This window comes from Scyliorhinus torazame, chromosome 8, assembly GCF_047496885.1.
Source record: "Scyliorhinus torazame isolate Kashiwa2021f chromosome 8, sScyTor2.1, whole genome shotgun sequence".
NCBI classification, from domain to species: domain Eukaryota; kingdom Metazoa; phylum Chordata; class Chondrichthyes; order Carcharhiniformes; family Scyliorhinidae; genus Scyliorhinus; species Scyliorhinus torazame.
In genome coordinates, this window is record NC_092714.1 from 206,391,543 (window position 1) to 206,410,510 (window position 18,968).

Sequence of the window (18,968 nt, forward strand, 5' to 3'; positions counted from 1 at the left end):
AGTGGATGGCGGCACACCAGACAGAGTGGCTGGAGCTGAAAGCCAAGCTCACCACTGCACCAGTCCTGGCATTCTTCGGCTCGGACCGGGAGACAAAGATATCCATAGATGCGAGTCAGGATGGCATCGGTGTGGTGTTGCTTCAACGAGATGACACATCATCCTGGGCACCAGTAGACTACGCATCAAGGGCGATGATGCCCACTGAAACCAGATATGCTCAGATTGAGAAGGAGTGCTTGGGTCTTCTCACCGGCATCCTCAAATTTCATGATTATGCCTACGGCCTGCCGACATTCACTGTCGAGACGGATCATTGGCCTCTGCTCCACATCATCCATAAGGACCTGAACGACATGAAACCTTGGTTGCAGAGAATCCTGCTTAAACTGAGGAGGTATGACTTCAACTTGGTGTACACACCTGGCAAGGAGCTCATCATCGCTGTTGCATTGTCCCGCTCCGTCACCTTGCCCAGTGAGCCACTGGAGACCATCCAGCACATCGAATCGCAGGTGCAGCTGTGTGCTAGCACTTTCCCTGCGTCAGATGATGAGGTAGTTCTCATCCGTGATGAGACAGCCAAAGACCCCCTCTTGCAGCGCGTCATCCACAACCTCACCAATGGCTGGCAGAAAGGGCAGTGCCCACAATTTTACAATGTGAAGGATGATCTGATGGTGATTGATGGTATCCTCCTCAAGTGGACAGGATTGTCATTCCGCTCAGTCTCCAGAGCCTGGTGCTGCGCCAGATTCATGAGGGACACCTGGGCATCGGGAAGTGCAGACGCAGAGCCCGGCAGGCTGTCTACTGGCCTGGCATCGGCCAGGACATCACGAACATGGTCCTGAACTGTGCTACCTGTCAGCGGTTCCAGCCAGCGCAGAGCAAGGCGATGCTCCAACAGCATGACATAGTGACCTCTCCGTGATCCAAGGTTGGCATCAACCTCTTTCATGCGTAATAGTGGGAGTTTAGCTTGTAGAGTTTATGCATGAGTAGATTTGACTGTGTGTAAATAAATGAACATTGCTTTTGAACTTAGTAACTGGTGTATCGAGTCGTTGATCAGTATTCAGTTCTGAACCTTGTGGCGGTGTCGAAAGATACCTGGCGACTCTTGAGCAAACATGATTAAACAGAACCAAATTAAAAGCCAACCAAAAGTTAGCAACATCGCACCACGAGGCCACGAGTCAGGCTTCCATCCCGCCTGTTAAGGCGCTGTCGTCCCTCCGCCACCTCTCTGGCGGTCACCAGGATCAGATGCAAGCCTCAGAGACTGGACTTGTGAATGTTTTTTTTGTTTGCTCTGTTCTGTTGTCCTCCGTCAATTACGTTAGACAGATTCATTCACATGTAAATACATTCACATACGCCAACAAAACATTTAAAAAAAAGGGGAGATGTCATGATATGCAAACATGCAGCTAATGAACACATAGAATAGGACACGCCCAATGAGCAGTCAGGACACTCAGGGGTGGTATCTCACTATAAAAGGGATGAAGCACTCACACCCCGCCTCTTTCCACAGACCAACATCTACAGAGTGAGACAGGGTGTATCCTCAGCATCACACCCCAACACGTGGCTTAGAGCAAGGCTGGTTCAGTTAGACTGAGTTACTACATTTAGATTAGCAGAGAGTCGAACTCATTGAGAACTGTGCGAATAGTTCAATAAAACACATTGAACTCACTTCAAAGTCTGGAGCATCTTTTACTCAAAACTGCATCAAGTGGCAGCTTGTGTTATTCCAAATTACATAACACAACAAGTTCCAGTTTACAAAAGCTGAAAAGTGGACGAATAACTAAAGGAATGAGCTCTTGGTCCATTCCATATTTTATATCAGCCACTAGAATGGTGCAATTATTAGAAGGAAGTGAGTAAGACAGGCAGTAACCAGTTAGTACAAGCTATGATTGTGAAAGATGTTTTGAGTTGTTTTCAATGAGCTGTTCTGAATTACTGTGCCTTGAGTCTTTATTTACTCCACTTAAGATAGGATCACAGACAGTACACATAGCAGCTGTAAGTATCTTGTTACAATTCCTTTTTGAAGTGCAAGGTTCTATCCATTGGAAGATTGCACACATGCCCGTTAAATGGTATTGAAACAGCTCAAGTTCAATGAGGAAAAATACCTATAATTAGATGTAATCAGTAAGTTCCATCCAAGACTACTCACATTCATGTGCCTATTTTGCAAATATCTATTTGCACTTACATTTCCTGCCAATCTCCCTCGTAAATGCTGGAACAGAGAAATAGGTGCGACAAGAGGAACTCGGTCCAAGCAATTAGAACTCCAGGAACGCATCAAATTCTCACTCTATAACTCTTCTTTTAGGTTTGGGAATTGAAGTTTCAAGCTATTTAAGCATCAGTCGCAGACATTGGCATAGTATTTTTAAGAACGTGCAATCCATCCCTTTTGGCTACGATGAGCGTAAGGTCAGGTGTAATGCCTGGGTCTGGTATGTCTCTCTTGTGGGGACCATGAATTGGATTCAATTTGAATTGGTTTTTGGAGCAGGCAAGGAGCTGGATTAGGGATTTGCCCCTGTCCACACTCTGAGCTCTGGCTTTGTAACTCTGATAAAGTAATAATTTAAAAAAATAACGTGCAATCCGAGAAGATTTTCCATTTTTAATCTAACTTACAGAGGCCACTTTCTTCAATGCATTTGAAGAAACTGAAATAATAGTGCAGGTCTCAGTGAGGAGACATTAAACAAATTCCCCAAAAAGATTTTACAATAAAACATCAGAAAAACGACTCTTCCAAAAATTCTGGGTTTTATTATGGGCAGCACAGTAGTTCGCACTGTTGCTTCACAGTGCCAGGGTCCCAGGTTTGATTCCCAGCTTGGGTCACTGTCTGTGCGGTGTCTGCACGTTCTCCTTGTGTCTGCTTGGGTTTCCTCCGGGTGCTCCAGTTTCCTTCCACAGTCCAAAGATGTGGACGTTAGGTCCCAAAAGATGTGCTCTTAGGTGAATTGGAAATTCTAAATTCTTCCTCTATGTACCCGAACAGGTGCCGGAATGTGGCGACTAGGGGCTTTTCACAGTAACTTCATTGCAGGGTTAATGTAAGCCTACTTGTGACAATAAAGATTATTATATTTTAACCCCATTCTGACCCAGGATTTTGTTGTCGTTAACTTCAAGCAATATTAATGAATGATGCGGAATATTGTATGGTATTGGTTAAGTGTACTTTTTATTACGAGCAACAAGTTGTTCCAATTTTTTCGAGCTGAAATACTTGTCCTGTGTTCTCATATGATGTATTTGTAACTTTGTAACAAAAAGTTAACGGTACTGCAGCATTTATTGTTTAGTTTCACAAAACACTGCAAGCAGAGGAGGAGGATTTAATGCAGATTTCAGCGTGAATTGTGTTATTTTGATAATACAGTGAGAATGCCATGATGATTGGGTCATTCACAGTTTGTTTTCTGACAACCCTTAATTGCTACAGTCAGCCTGCATACTTGAAATATCATGGTAATGTTCAACAATGTGTTTCATTCATTCCTTGTAGGCCAATTTAAGGGTCTAAACGTAGATTTTCATTCTTTTCAACATATTTAAATACATTTTCTCCCTTCTCACTTTAGATTTTCCCAGACTAATTACCATTCCAAGCCAAAAAAAGAGAAGCAGTGACGTGTTTACAACCATGTATCCTCCTGCCCTGTGACATTACGTGTCACAGAACCACAAACTAATCCACAAATTTCACACTATTTCAAAGCAAAATAGATCCATTTTAATAAAGTTAACCAGATTTCATAGAATTTTGTCATCAAGCACTTTTATGATTATTAGTTGGAATTAAATGGTTAATTTCTTAACTTTTATTTTCTGCTGGGCATTTATACATCAAATTAAATTTTGAACCATTATGAGGCATCTGTGCTCAACTTGGAAGAGCTGATGTGACAGAATTGAAAGTTGGGTAATAAAAATGACAGGCATGTAGGATCTAAAGATTCATGCCTTAATTTGTAAAATCTCAATATAAAATTACCACTTTCGGCACTTGATTAGTAGGAAATGTATTATGCATATGCATATTATAAATGTAATATTTCACACAGTATGTTGTACACAATATTGGTCAGTCGATAGTTGGAATATAGTTCCTGGCACTGTACTGTAGGGTACGGCAATTGTTAACTTTCTTCAAGAAAGGAGATAAATCATCCTGTGGAAACTATAAAGTGTTTTTCTCTTGCTCATAGCAGGAAAGATCCTGACATACATCCTAATGAATCTCCTGCTTCTTGTGGCTGAGGAAATCCTCCCACAGACAGTGTAGTGCTGGACCTCCCAGAGGAGCCTCCGACATGGAGGTCTTTGGTGCCGGACAAATCTGAGGAAAATGTCGTGAACAGCATCAGGGACTCTTCATTGCATAATTCGACCTGAGCAAAGCGTTTGACTTAGTAAATCATGAGGATTTGTTGAATTTGCTCCCAAGATTTGGTTCTGCAAGAAATGTCTTCACAATCCTGCAGTTGCTTCATAATGATATGTCTTGAGTGGGAGATCTGAAACAGATGCCTCAATATTCGGGCTAAGGTCAAGCAATGCTGCATGATAGCCGCCACCCTATTTACAATCTACCTGACAGTTGCTATTCACTTCTCCAATGATTAACTGCCCTCTGGTGTCAGTATTAAATATCACCGAGGTGAAAATCTCTTTAACTTCAGTCACCTAAGTGCCATAACGAAACTGACTATCATAGACATATATAATCTATAGTTTGTGGATGACTGCAGTGTTGTTGCTCACTCTGCACCAGATTTACAAGCCATTCAGCAACCTCCCGCTCATTTCAGAGCTAGGTGGTCCTTAAGGACAGGGTGCAGCAGAGATGCATGTGTTAACCCTCATGGAGGATATGGTGCTGGCAGTAATTCAGGAGCCCATCACTGAGGCTGCAGCCAGAAAACTTGCTGAGGTCATTGAGGATGATGATAAGTTTCTGCTTAATGCACCTTCTCAAATTCTAGTAGAGCTACAGCACTGGCATCTGACCAACAATGTGGAAATCTGTCTGGGTACGTCCTGTCTACAAAAAGGAAGACAAATGTAACTCAACCAATTACTGCCCCATCAATCAATCTTGATCATTAACAAAATGATAGACGGGTTTGTCAACAGTGCTATAAAGTGATACTTACTCAGCGCGACTTACTCAGCAATGTTCAGTTTGGGTTCCTCCAAGGCCACTCAACTCCTGACCTCATTACAGCTTTGGTCCAAATATAGGCAAAAGGGCTAAAATCCAGAGGTGAGGTGAGAGTAACTGCCCTTGATATCAAGGCCGCATTTACCGAGTGTGACATCAAGGAGCCCTAGCAAAACTTGAGTCAACAAAATCAGGGGGACACCCCTCTGCTAGTTGGAGTTCTCCCTGGCACAAAGGAAGATAATTGTGGTTGTTGGAGGTCAATCATCTCAGCTCCAGGATATCACAGGAGTTCCTCAGGGTAGTGTCCTTGGCCCAACCATCTTCATCTGATTCATCAATAACCTTCCTTCCATCATAAGGTCAGAAGTGCAGGTGTTTGCAGCTGACTGCACAATGTTCAGCACCATTCGTGACTCCATAGATGTTGAACCAGTCCACGCCCAAATGCAGAAAGACTTGGACAGTATCCAGCCTTGGCTGATTTGAGCAAATAACATGTCCACCACACAAGTGCCAGACAATCACCATTTACAACAAGGGAGAATCAAATCATCTCACCTTGACATTATATTGTATTACCACCGCTCAATCTCCCACTATCAACATCCTGGGGATTACCATTAACCATACACTGAACTTCAGCAGCACTATAAATATTGTGGCTAAGAATCCTGAAACATGTCACTCACTCCCGAATCCCCAAAGCTTGTCCACTATCGACAAGGCGCAAGGCACAAGTGATGGAATATTTTCAACCTGCTTGGTTGAGTGCAGCTCCAAAAACAAACAAGACGCACGAGTGGAACACACCAGCCCGCTTGATTGGCATCTTCCATCTTAAACATTCACTCCCTCCATCACCAATGCAGAGTGGCGGAAGTGTGCACCATCTACAAGATGAACTGCAAGAACTCACCCAAGCTTCTTTCACAGCACGTTCAAAACCTGTGACTTCTACTACCTTGAAGAACAAGGGCCGTAAATGCATGGAAGCAACATCCCCTGAAACCTCCCCTCCTAGCCACACACCATTCTGACTTGAACTATGTCGTCATTCCATCACTGTCGCTGGGCTAAAGTCCTTGAATTCTCCCAGTAACAGCACCATGGGTATACCTATACCGCATGGACTGCAGCAGTTCCAGAAAGCAGCTCATCACCATCTGCTCAAAATAAACTAGGGGTGGCAAGCAATTCTGGCCTGGCCAGCGATATCAACACCCTGCAAAAGAATACAGTTTTAAAAATTCACTTCAGCCTCATCCTGCGACTGTTTTACTGTACAAGCTGCAAATAGTATAACCATGCATCTATTGCTTTGCCGCCACTGTAACCCTCCACTTACACATTTATGGTCTCAGATGCCTAAGAACTGCCATATTGCCTGCCAGTGGCAAGGGGGGGCTGAAGGCTTAGGCAGAGAGCACACTGAAGAGGGAAAAAAACATCACTTGACTGAACATTTGTAGCCACTAGGTCAGGCACTGGCACTGCTTGTAATTTAAAAGTAGCATTGAGGTGGGATCTACACTGGGAATGAATGGACTCCAGCCAGGCGAAGGGAAAAGGAAAATGTAGGTGCCAGCTCCCGAGAAGATAAAGTCCTGCATGGGTTCTGTTGCAAAGGACTCAGATGAGGACTTTGATGGGTGACATATAGAAAAGGGCGGATTAACCTGGAGCTAGAAATGATTAGTGCATTTCCGACCTACCAGGGAGCTTGATGTTGCTGCCAGAAAGCATGGGGGAGTCTGCCTCCAATTAGGCACAGGACTTCATGGGAGCTTGGATTCCATCCTTTGGAGAGTGTAAGTGGTGGCCATCTCCAGGAGATTACTTACTGGCCTGACCAACATACAGACTCTGCTGGCCAATATCTCTGCTTTCATTGAAGCACAAGCAGAAACCTTGTGGCATGGAAGTGGCAGGGCGGCATGGTGGCACAGTGGTTAGCACTACTGCCTGTGGCACTGAGGACTTGGGATCAATCCCGGCCCCGGGTCACTGTCTATGTGGAGTTTGCACATTCTCCCCCTGTCTGCGTGGGTTTCACCCCCACAACCCAAAGATGTGCAGGTTAGGTAGATTGGCCACGCTAAATTGCCCCTCAGTTGGAAAAAAATAATTAGGTACTCTAAATTTATTTTTTAAAAAGACATGGAAGTGGAAGCTCAGGCTCAAGTGTTGAGTCTCAGTTTGTTCCATGCAGCTTCAGATCGCTCCCATCATGGTTGCGGATACCGGTGCTCAAAGGGATGTGCAAGTTTCACAGCCTTTCAGCAATCTGTATTCCAGAAAGGGGGGGCGGGGCGGGTGTAGGGCCTCTGAGGATGGAGGCCTTGAGTGCTCTTAGACGGAAGCATCTTGGTAGGGGTGGCACTGGAGGCTGAATACTGCTACCATCCAAGATCCAGCCACAGGGAAAGCACTGCTTGGAACACAAGGCCAAGCAAAGACAGCTGTCGGACAGCCACTAAAGGACAGCCTGCTGAAAATGTGGATGTGGCAGCCACCACCTCTCTTCGTCCTTCTCCTTTTTGTCTCTTTCATGATAGCCAAGTTGTGGAGGATGTAAAAGTTCATCACAGATCAGGATACCTGCTCCAGTCTGTATTGGAGTGCTTTTCCAGAGTGACCCTGGCTGCAGAACTGCAGCTTCAGCACTCTGAAGATCTGCTTGTTGTCATGGCAGCAGTGCTGTGTCTGTATGCATGCTGTCCACATGTGGTGCTATTGTGGAGGGGAGTCAGCAGCAAGGTGTAGAGTGGATAACTTTTGTCAACAAGAAGGTAACCTGTGGTATAATGTGGTGGCTGAAAGATTACAGGCCTAACAGATTGACACAGGATGAGCAAATAATGGTTTGGATTCTCCGTTTCAGTGACTAAGTGCCGACGCCAGCGGAGCATGTGTGGTCTTTTACGACCGAAAAATCAGTGTGAAACCCTCACCGATTCTGGTACCGGTGAGGGGCTAGCACCGGTGCTGATTGAAACTCTTGGCTCCTGCGCCAAAAACGGCCAGAGAATGGTCGGGTCCCAGGCTGCGCATGCACATGGCTGACGAACTGCAGCGGTCGCACGGTACAACATAGCACCGGCCGTGCGTGACCCCAACCCGCCAACCGCAGCCCCACAGCCCATCCCATGGCCACCCCTACCAGTCACCCCAGCCCTTGCAGAAGCTCCCCTGGCCAGCGGCATGGATCCCGGCCGCGTGTGGAGGCGCTGGACACAGTACGTAGCCATCACGCCAGTTTCCTGCACAGTTGGGACCACACGTGGCCTGCGTATCGGGAACAGGGCCATCGGGGGCGGGGCATCATGGGGGGGCCGGCCGATAACACGCCAACCCCGTTGTTAAGGCACGCGCCACTCATCACGAAGTTGCCAGTTTGGAAGGGACGGAGCAGGGGGGACCGGCGTCAAAATGGCACCAGCCCAGATTTTGTCGGGAAAATCCACTCTCCGCCCGATCGCCGGACACGATTTCGGCATCGGGCTACAGAGAATCCAGGCCCATATTTGACATTTGGATGGGAGGCATTCCACAGCATGATGATCTGAATGTGGTTGGAAACAAACTGTGCATTAAATGAGTGGTACCGTTTGTGGGTTTGGTACATCTCAGTGTTAAAATGTGACAGCGACAAAACCAAGTGTGTGCAGTCAATAGCAACCTGCATTCTAGGGAAAGCTACAACCCTGCCAAAGCCAGTTGTTTCAAGAGAAGAACATTTCTTCACCTGGTGTAAACCTCTGGCACTGCTCAAAACACAGAGGTGGATGGCGGACTGTGAGATATTTGTTATGCAGCTTGCCCCACCTGGAAGGATCCAATTCTGAAATACAGCGTCACACTCCCCTTGACTGCCAATGGCAGCACCGTGCTCATCCTGCTCGGAGGGTGCAGGTCTGGTTACAAAATGTGGTACATTTCTGTAAAGTGAAAATACTACTCTTGGCTTAGTTACAGGTAGCAGGCGTACTGTCTGAAGAACCTAGACGGATAGAGCCCTTGTTGAGAGCCTCCTCCTCCTCCATCTTCAAGCAACTTATCTTCTTTGCTGCATCTGCTCCAGCCCAGTCTTGAGTCCAAGGGGGATTTCAACCATAGCTCCCGTGACTGGGAGCAATGGGTTAACTCAGAGGCCTTCAACCGATGTCTTCCCAATGTCCACCACCAGTCTCTACAGAGGTTATCAACTTTTCTGTAAACTTCCAGCAGCCCATTACTTCCACAAAATTTCCACGTGTCAATAGATAATAATCAGCAACTAACCTGCAAGTTGGACAAGTACCTTTAAATAGCAAAGGTTAGGGGTGGCCCACACATTCAGTTGTGTGTATTTGAGCGAGGGTGTTAACTAGAGCTGCGGAGTCAAAAGTATCAGGGCAGGCCATAAAATCAGCATTAGAGGTCATGCTCTGCTTTCTCATGCTGCCCCTGCTGTCACCTGTAACAACGTGAGCCTCAGCACAGGCCGCAACGGAGGTATGCAGGAGCGGGGCAGATGCCACTGTGTTGGCATCCATGGCACTAAACTAACCATCGCAGAGACAGGGATTTCTGGCCTCAGTCTTCATGTATTTTTTTAAACCCCTAAATTAACCGCTAATCAGTGCTGTAAGCCACTTGTGGCCAGTTTTGACAGGTTTCATGACCTTGTCCACTTTCTGTTGTATCCCACAATTGATTGGATGAGTTATTAAATGCTTGTTATCAGTGAATGTCATTGTACAGTGAGTAAAAAGGGTTAATGTGTTCTGTAAGGAAAGAGAGAAGTCCTTGAATTTGTAGTGAAAGCAATACATTGTAATGTGAAGCTTCCAAAAGGTGTGACTACTAAAGTTAAACAGGTTTTTCCACTCTGCAAGAGGAATGCTTGAAATACGTATTAAAAGTAGAGATGAAAGTGCTACTTTATTTATGGACTACATAAATAAACATTTTGTCAAGTTTGATAGGTTTGGAAATGATCTCTAATTCTCATTGCAAGGCACAAATTCAACATTTGTTTATTTTATCTATTTACATTCATTGTGGGCGGAACTGGTTTGGCCAGCATTCATTGCCCATCCCTAATTGCCATTGAGAAGGTGGTGTTAAACTGCCTTCTTGAACTGCTGCAGTCCATGTTGTGTAGGTACACCCATAGTGCTGTTAGCGAGTGATTTCCAGGATTCTAACCCAGCGATAGTGAGAGAACGGCAATTTATTTCCAAGTCAACCTGGAGGAGAACCCATGTATTTGCAGCACTTGTCCTTCTGGATGGTAGAGGTTTTGGGTTTGGAAGGTGCTGTCTGAGGAGCCTTGGTGAGTGATGGATCTCTGTGTCTATTCGGAACCCTGGATATCCGTTATCCCTTCTCAGTTCCCAAATAACAGAGGTCAAGTCTGTGCCTTTTGGCAAAGTCCACTTGAACTTTATTTGTCAGCTATGCCACTGGTAAGCTTATTTTCAATACGACATTAAGAGAATTCCGACTAGCCCTTTAGCAAGCTAGTCAGATTGATTGCCTTTAGCAAATACGGTAGTTGAGTTTTAAAATACAGATCATGGTAATTCTTCAAATCATAATACACAGAATAACATAACTAAGTGATTTAAACAAAAAATTGATGGCAATTAGCAAAAGCAAGCAGTAAAAACATAGGTTTCAGAAAAATAGAGTGATTCCGGAATGGTTTTTCCATCCTGGTAAGTGATTCTTTGGGAGATTATTATCTTAAGGTCTGGACTTCTTTGTATTTCTGATTGGCTTTAACTAATTTATAATTCACCCAATTCGGCCAAACTGTCTGTCTATCAATTTTAAGAGAATATGTGTTTAGAGTCGATGTTCAGGGCTCCCAGGGCAACACCCTCACGACTGTATACCATCTGTGCTGCCACCTTTGCTGTGCCTGTCCTGCCGGTGGAACAGGACATACCCAAGGGTGGTGATGGTGGAATCTAGGACATTATCACTGCCTAGGTTGATGCTGGGTGGTGGCTTCCTTTTATTGACTTTGTAGTTGTTTTGATGCAATTGAGTGGCTTGCTAAGCCATTTCAGAGGGCCTCTCAACATCACACACTGGACAGCAGATTTCCCTCCCTCAATGAACCAGATGGGTGTTTACAACAGTCGACAATGGTTTCATGGTCATCAATAGACTTTTAATTTCAAATTTTTATTGAATTCAAATGCCATTGCCCTGAGTCTCTGGATTACTCGTCCAGCGACAATATCACTATGTCATCACCCCCACATTTTGATTAAATAAGGGTGCGTTAAATTCACTCGTCTATCATTTGAATGATAGACATAAAAAATAAAATGCAGCTCAATACAATGGATTTAAAATATATGGCACGATCAAACGGCTGTGTTGCGACCAAAAGGCAGCGTGGAGTGGTCCGGCGCAGATGATAGATTCCGGGAGATTCCTCTTTTGGGATCTGCCCAGCGCCCCATGCCACACAAGATCTAATGCGATCTCGCGAGAAATTGCAATCTGAATCCCGCCCATTGTGGGCCGATCACTGTTTAGCAAATATACATATTAGAGCGAGACGGCTAATCTCACTCTAATATGCTCTCCCACGATCAACCTGAGGCATTGGGATCTAGGAGTCCTCGGGCGAGCACCGTTCAGTGCTGGTCTCCACAAACAGGCATGAGATGGAACTGCACTCATGGGGTATCCCAGAGGATCGGAGGCCCCCATGTGCTAGTCCTCTGGGCAGGGTGGCACCCTGGCACTGCTGGTGCCACCTGGACACCCTGGCAGTGCCAGCCTGGAATCCTGGCACTGCCATCTATGTGCCAGCTTGGCACTGCCAAGGTGTCTAGGTGGCACTGCCAGCTGGCAGGGGCACTTCCAGGGTTCCAGGTTGACAGTGCCAAGGTGGCATTTTCCCATGATGGAGCCCAGCGGCACCCTGCATGGGTGCAGGGGAGCTCAAGACTCCCTTGTCGGTGAGTTGGAGCTTTGGGGGAAATCGTGGGCTGTGTTGCACAGGTCGAGTGATCGGGACACCATTTAAAAATGGTGTCCCGAACTCCACCTACACTGAAGAATTACAGCGAGCAGAGCTCCTCAGTGCAGGAAGTGGGACTAAGCGCGGCCTCGGTGACGCATTCTCCACTGAGACCCTAATTTTATCCAAATGGAAAAAGAGTCCCGTTCGGTAGCATGGTGTTTCTTGGCACACCGAGCGCCGCGAATCACCCAGCTAAATGCACTCGTTACCGGACTCTGTTCCCATTCAGGTAGATGACACCCATAGAAAGAGAAAATAGGAGTGGTAGTAGGCCATTTGGCCCATCGAGTCTGCTCCACATTTTAATGTAAACTTTAATCTGAACAGTATGCTCCTGCTCTCTTCCTATACCCCTGGTTAGCACAGTTGCTTCACAGCTTCAGGGTCCCAGGTTCGATTCCCGGCTTGGATCACTGTCTGCGCGGAGTCTGCACATTCTGCCCGTGTCTGCGTGAGTTTCTTCTGGGTACTCGCAGTCCAAAGATGTGCAGATTAAGTTGATTGGCCATGATAAATTGCCCTTAGTGTCCAAAAAGGTGAGGTGGTGTTACTGGGTTACAGGGATAGGGTTGAGGTGTGGGCTTACATAGGGTGCTCTTTCCAAGAGCTGGTGCAGACTCGATGGGGCGAATCGCCTCCATCTGCACTGTAAATTCTATCTAAATTCTCTCTTGATGCCCTTAGCATCTAGAAAGCAATTTTTTTCTTAAATATATTCCGTGACTTGGCCTTTACGCCGGCGGGACAGGCAATTTCTGGGCGGGACTTCGGCCCATCCGGGCCGGAGAATCCAGCGGGGGGTCCCGCCAACCGGCGCGGCCCAATTCCCGCCCCCGCCCAATCTCCGGTACCGGAGACTTCGGTGGGGGCGGGGGCGGGATTCACGGCGGCCAACGGCCATTCTCCGACCCGGCGGGGGGTCGGAGAATGATGCCCATGCTGTCAGACTTGCTGTGAGTTCTGCAGTATTTTCTGCTTTTGTTTTACTCCAGGCTTGAGTTCCTCAAGGCCCTGTGCAGCTGCAGTAAGATATCCTTACTCTTGTACTCAAATCTCATGCAATCAAGACCAACATATCATTTGCCTTCCTAACTGCTTGCTACACCTGCATGCATTGTGAATAGAAGATGAAGTTTGGAGGGTAGAAAAGTAACAAGAGGAAAACTCTGATCGGGTGGAAGACTTGAGACATTAAATGACAAAAAAGTTGGTGGAAGGGGCAAGGGGTATAGTAATGGGACAAGTCATTGGTTCAGAGAAGATGGAACAATAAAGGTAAAGTCGCTATAGACCCAAATGATCATAGGTTGCTTTCCCCTTTGAGGAGGGAGAGCTCACTGGTGATGATTTAACCCGAGGATCACCACACCTCAGGTGAGGGATAAGGTTGAGAAGGTGGGGCTTTCATGTATGGGAATTGAACCCATGCTGCTGGCCTAGTTCTGTATCATAAACCAGCTATCTAGCCAACTGAGCTAAACCGGCCTCCAAACAGCTGTCATCTCGAAAATAACAAACAGAAAAACAAGGCCGACACATATCGAGCAGCAGTACTTCAACGTTCAATCAGGCACTTTACAGTCTTCTGGACTCAACGTTGAGTTCAAACATTTCTGACTAATCTCTGTTCCCCAGTTTGTTTCCCTTTCTTTGCAAATATGCTGGCCTTAATCTTGTTTTTCTGGTCTTTGCTTTCGGGATTGTTCATCATACTGCAATGCGCTATCTCCTCTGGATCCATCCTTTGTCTCTTTACTTGTCCTCTTACAACACCCATTGGCTCTGTCCCAACTCTTATTATTTCACGTCGCTCATCTTTCGCCCTATAACAGACCATCCCTTTTGTACTTTTCCACCAATACCCATTTAAAAGCTATTCCATTTTTAACATTTTCTAGTTCTGATGAAAGGGTTTCTCTCTCCCCAGATGTTGTCAGACCTGCTGAGTAATTCTAGAATTTTTTTGTTTCCATCATGCAAAATGCAATTTGAAGATTAAATACAAGTCAGCAAGGTTTAGTGAATGCAAATTCCTCACTCTCACCAAGCCTAATGGCTGTATAACCTGGATAAATACAATGTGTGACGTGATACCACACCGTAATGGATGCAGCCTGACATTAATCTTGTATAGACCCTTATACTACACCTCTATCAAGTCTTCATCAGAAGGATATGGAGTTACACTTGTTAACTTCATGTCTTACATTGTTATTAGTCTGATACATTTACCTTGTTGTTACTGCATTAATGCTATTCCAATCTTATTACTATTATTGTATTAGCAATATTGCAAGATTCTACCTACCCCATCTGCCCCTTTCAAGTCCTTAAAGTTACAAGTTCAGGCGGTCTGGTGGCTCTATAACCCTTCTACATCTCATTCACCATTCTGTCTGAGGAGTGGTAGGCCCTGTTGGTTCTGGTTCTTGTTGCTGGCTTGGAGATTTCACCGGAATTTGGGTATGCTTTCATTCTTTTCTTCCATTGCTTAATGTTGAATAGCGCCTCGTTAGTTCGGCTGTTGTGGTGATCCGTGGAGCTCGATTATTTCTTGCGGGGTGGACGATCATGGTATTTATCTCTTTGATGCTGATTTCATAGAATCATAGAATCGCAACAGTGCATTCGGCCCATCGAATTTACACCGACCCTCTGAAAGAGCACCCCACTCTTCTTCTTTCTCTATGTGAGCTGTTTCTAAGCCCTCTGAGGCTGATGAAGAGCATTCCTGTGGTGAGAAGGTTTAGTGGTAAGTTCACCTTGTGTTATGTTGTCAATGTTGAGTGACTGATACCAGGCTCCAGCATTACATTTGGTTGTGGCATACGGGCGGGAAGTTGCAGTCTGTGCACAGTGGTTGCTATGTTGACCGGATGTACCATTGTTGTTATTGGAGGTAAAGGCTTCTCAGATTGCTGATCATTCTCTTAGAGTGCTTCCATGGAGGGGTCATTGGAATTTTATGGGCAGTAGGTTGGTCTGACCATTGGGGATTTTTCAGGACCTGCAATAATAATGGAAAAACCTGCTCCGAGGAGAGAGAGCAAAGATGAAATCTGAGTCTGAATGCATTTTAGTGTTTACCTACTCAGGACCATGCTGTTCTGGCTGTTTAACCACAATGGTAGTCTTGACGTCCTCCACCATCTGGAGGAGATCTTAGGCTATGCAGGCACCACTGCACAGGAGAGAGAGAGAGAGAGAGGCTGGTTATGGATGATATATATTGGCTCAAAAAAATGTTTGTCGCCATAGCTCAATGGCTGCAGATCATGTTGGTGACCAGGGGCGGGATTCTCCGCAATCGGCGTGATGTCCGCCGACCGGCACCAAAAATGGCGCGAATCAGTCTGCATCTTGAGGGGCCGAGCCCTCACCTTGCGGGGCTAGGCCCGCGCTGGAGTGATCTCTGCCCCGTCGGCTGGCGGGAAAGGCCTTTGGTGCCCCACCAGCTGGCGCGGAAATGACGTTGCCGTGCAACACATGCACGGGAGCGTCAGCGGCATCCCCGCGCATGTGCAGTGGAGGGGGTCTCTTCCGCCTCCACCATAGTGAAGAACATGGCGAAGGCGGAAGGAAAAGAGTGCCCCCATGGCACAGGCTCGCCCGCGGATCGGTGGGCCCCGATCGCGGGCCAGGCCACCGTGGGGGCACCCCCCGGGGCCAGATCGCCCCGCGCCTCCCCCTGGACCCCGGAGCTCGCCCGCGCCGCCTTGTCCTGCCGTTCGAAAGGTGGTTCAATCCACGCCGGCTGGCGTGGGTTGACAGCGGCGGGACTTCGGCCCATCGCGGACTGGAGAATCGCCGGGGGTGGGCCCGCCGACCGGCGCGATTTCCGCCGACCGGCGCGGCGCGATTCCCGCCCCCGCCGAATCTCTGGTGGCGGAGAATTCGGGACACGGCGGGGGCGGGATTCATGCCAGCCTCTGGCGATTCGCCGACCAGGTGGGGGGGTCGGAGAATCGCGCCCCTGGAGTCAGACTCTCCACGCCCATAAAGAACAGTGTCCTTTGTCCGAAGCCAGAAACCTTTGAACCATGGTTCCTTGTCTGACAGCATTGTCAAACTGGCACGACATCCAATTTTGAATTTGTTAGATAACCATTTACCAGGATGTCAGCATTCCAAAATGAATAACTGCAATCTTTGACTTCACACAAATAGCATGACTGTGTGTCTTCTAGGTTTTTGATCTCAGCCTCCTGCATTACCTTTGAACTGTCTGTGTGGTGCTGGGGTTTTGGCTTGCAAAGTTTCCCTTTTTGTTGCTCTACTTGCAGGACACTGATCTCTCCTGTGAGGATGCTCCACACCGCAGTCCTGACAAGGTCGCTCGGCTGGACAGTTCAGGAATTGCTTTTCCTGCATCTTTCTGACCTGATGAGCAAAGCTGAGGCTAGGCTTCTGACCTATGTTGTATTCTCTCCCCTTCGAATTTTCCCATGTTGCTCGCATAGCTCAGATATTAGTCTGGATTGCCTTGTCTGGGGTCCGACCATCCTTTGCTTGAAGGAAGTCAGAGAGTGAATTGTCTGCAACACCCACCATTATTCTGTCTCTGATGAGTGCAGACTTTAAATCTCCATATTCACATCCATTCTGCCATGCTGCAGAGATCATTTACAAAGGGATTGACAGTTTTCCCAAGCAGTTGGACTCCCTTATTGAAACAAACTCACTCAAATAAATGCCGAAGGATTTTAAAACCTCTGAAAATTTGGCAGATGACTCACTAATAGTCTGTTGTGCAATGATGTCATCTGCAGTTGGCCCTATTTAGTAAAGAAGGATGGATCCTTGCTTTTCTTCTGCCTTTTTATTCAAACCAGAAGTGGTGCTGTATCTTAAAAATCTTTCCTTCCGAGGACCCCCATTTTGTTTCTGGTCTGGGCCTTGTGTGAGTCCAAATGGAGTTCGAAGTGTGGAATTGCGATCCATGTAAAATATGTTTAAAGTGTGAGTGTTGGCTTTCAAGACGGTGTCACCATTAATTGCAACAGAAGATTTCCCACACATGCTGCTTTTGGTGGCTTCACAAAATGGCAGCGGCATGCTTCTGGAAGAAATGTTTTAACAATGTGTAAGACAGCTGTCTGCCCACTTATTGTCTTCAGCAATTTACCATTGGGAGTAGTGAGGTGTTCAAATTCAGTGCATGCTAGCTCTTTTATGAATCAAACGGTCGTGTCATTCCCACATGGCTGAGTAATTTAATTAATATTTTTATTTTATTTTTTGAACTCTGAAGCCACATGTTGTGGTTTGGAGTTGGGGGTCTGCTTTTGTGATGGGTTTCATTCAAACAGTGCATCTGACTCTGGAGTAGTTTCAAGACTAGCTGCAGCTTGAAACTTAAAAAGATTTAGCTCACCTTTCTGCATGCTGAAACTGGACGTCCATGGGAGATTCTATGGAGACTTCTGCTGCAGTAAAGTCTCTGCTTTCAGTTTCCAGGCTCTTTCCTCTGGAGCTTTTTCTGGCAGGTTTTCTCAACGTTGTCAGCTTCAGTTGGGGGCTTCTTTCAGGTCAGAGTTTCCGTTGAAGGTTTTCTTTTTCTTAGTCTTTCATCACTTTTGTGAAGTTGAGGATGTTTGACCCTGAGCTGACACCATGTTGGGATGGTGTTGGTTACAGAACGTGTCTGTTCAATGCATTTTTATAGTCTTCTGTATGTTTACAGCAAGTCTTTATTAACTACTTGTAACCATGTGCATATACACAGGAAAAGGTGCAGGCAAGGAGCTAACTGCATGCCTAGGTCTTAACATGTCTCCGTTCAACTTGACTAGGGGAATGTGCCTCCTTATGTCACTGTGTGAATGGTGCAGCACTCAGTCCCAGTTTAACCCTGTATGTGCCAGATCCTTATACTACACCAGCTAGTGTCTTTATTCCTATATTCCCTAAAATATTAAGATATTGTGAAATACAGCACTGTGGCCCTCAGAATATAACTGGTTTTCTTTCTGTTGAATGTGAGTATCTATGAACAATCTACTCAAGTTCTAGATCAGGATTGCGGACGGCAACTACTCTCTCATTCTTACTGGCCTAGGGCATTGCTCCATCATACTCTCACATTAACTGATCATTATGGTCAACGTTTCATGAGCAAATATATGGGCCGGGATTCTGCAATCCTGCGGCCAAGTTCTGACGCCAGCGGGAAAAGTGGCGCGAGCCACTCCGGCATCAATGGGCCTCACTTGGCAGCTATCCAACGCTTCCCAGGGGGCTAGTACGGTGCCAGAGTGGTCTCCGCAGCTCCGGCGCCCGAAGGCCGACGCGCCTCGGCCGGCGCGGGTTCGCACATGTGCGCCATGCCGGCGCATGTTCGCGCATGTGCGTGGGTTCCCATCTCCACGCCAGCCCCTGGGCAATATGGTGGAGCCCGATAGGGACCCGGCGCGGAGGAAACATAGGCCCCCACAGAACCAGCCTGCCCGCCGATCAGTAGGCCCCGATCACGGGCCAGGTCACCGTGGAGGCCCCCCCCGGGGTCGGATGCCCCCCGCCCTCCCCCACCAGGATGGCCCCCGCAGACAGAACTTCCAGGTCCTGCCGGGTGGGACCATACGTAACCCACGCCGGCGGGACTCGGCCGAGCTCGGCAGGCACTCGGCCAGTCGAGGCATGGAAAATCGCCGGGGGGGGGCGCTTTCAACGGCTCCCAGCATGGCGGTGATCCTGCAGGCGCTCGATAATCGGCGCAGGAGA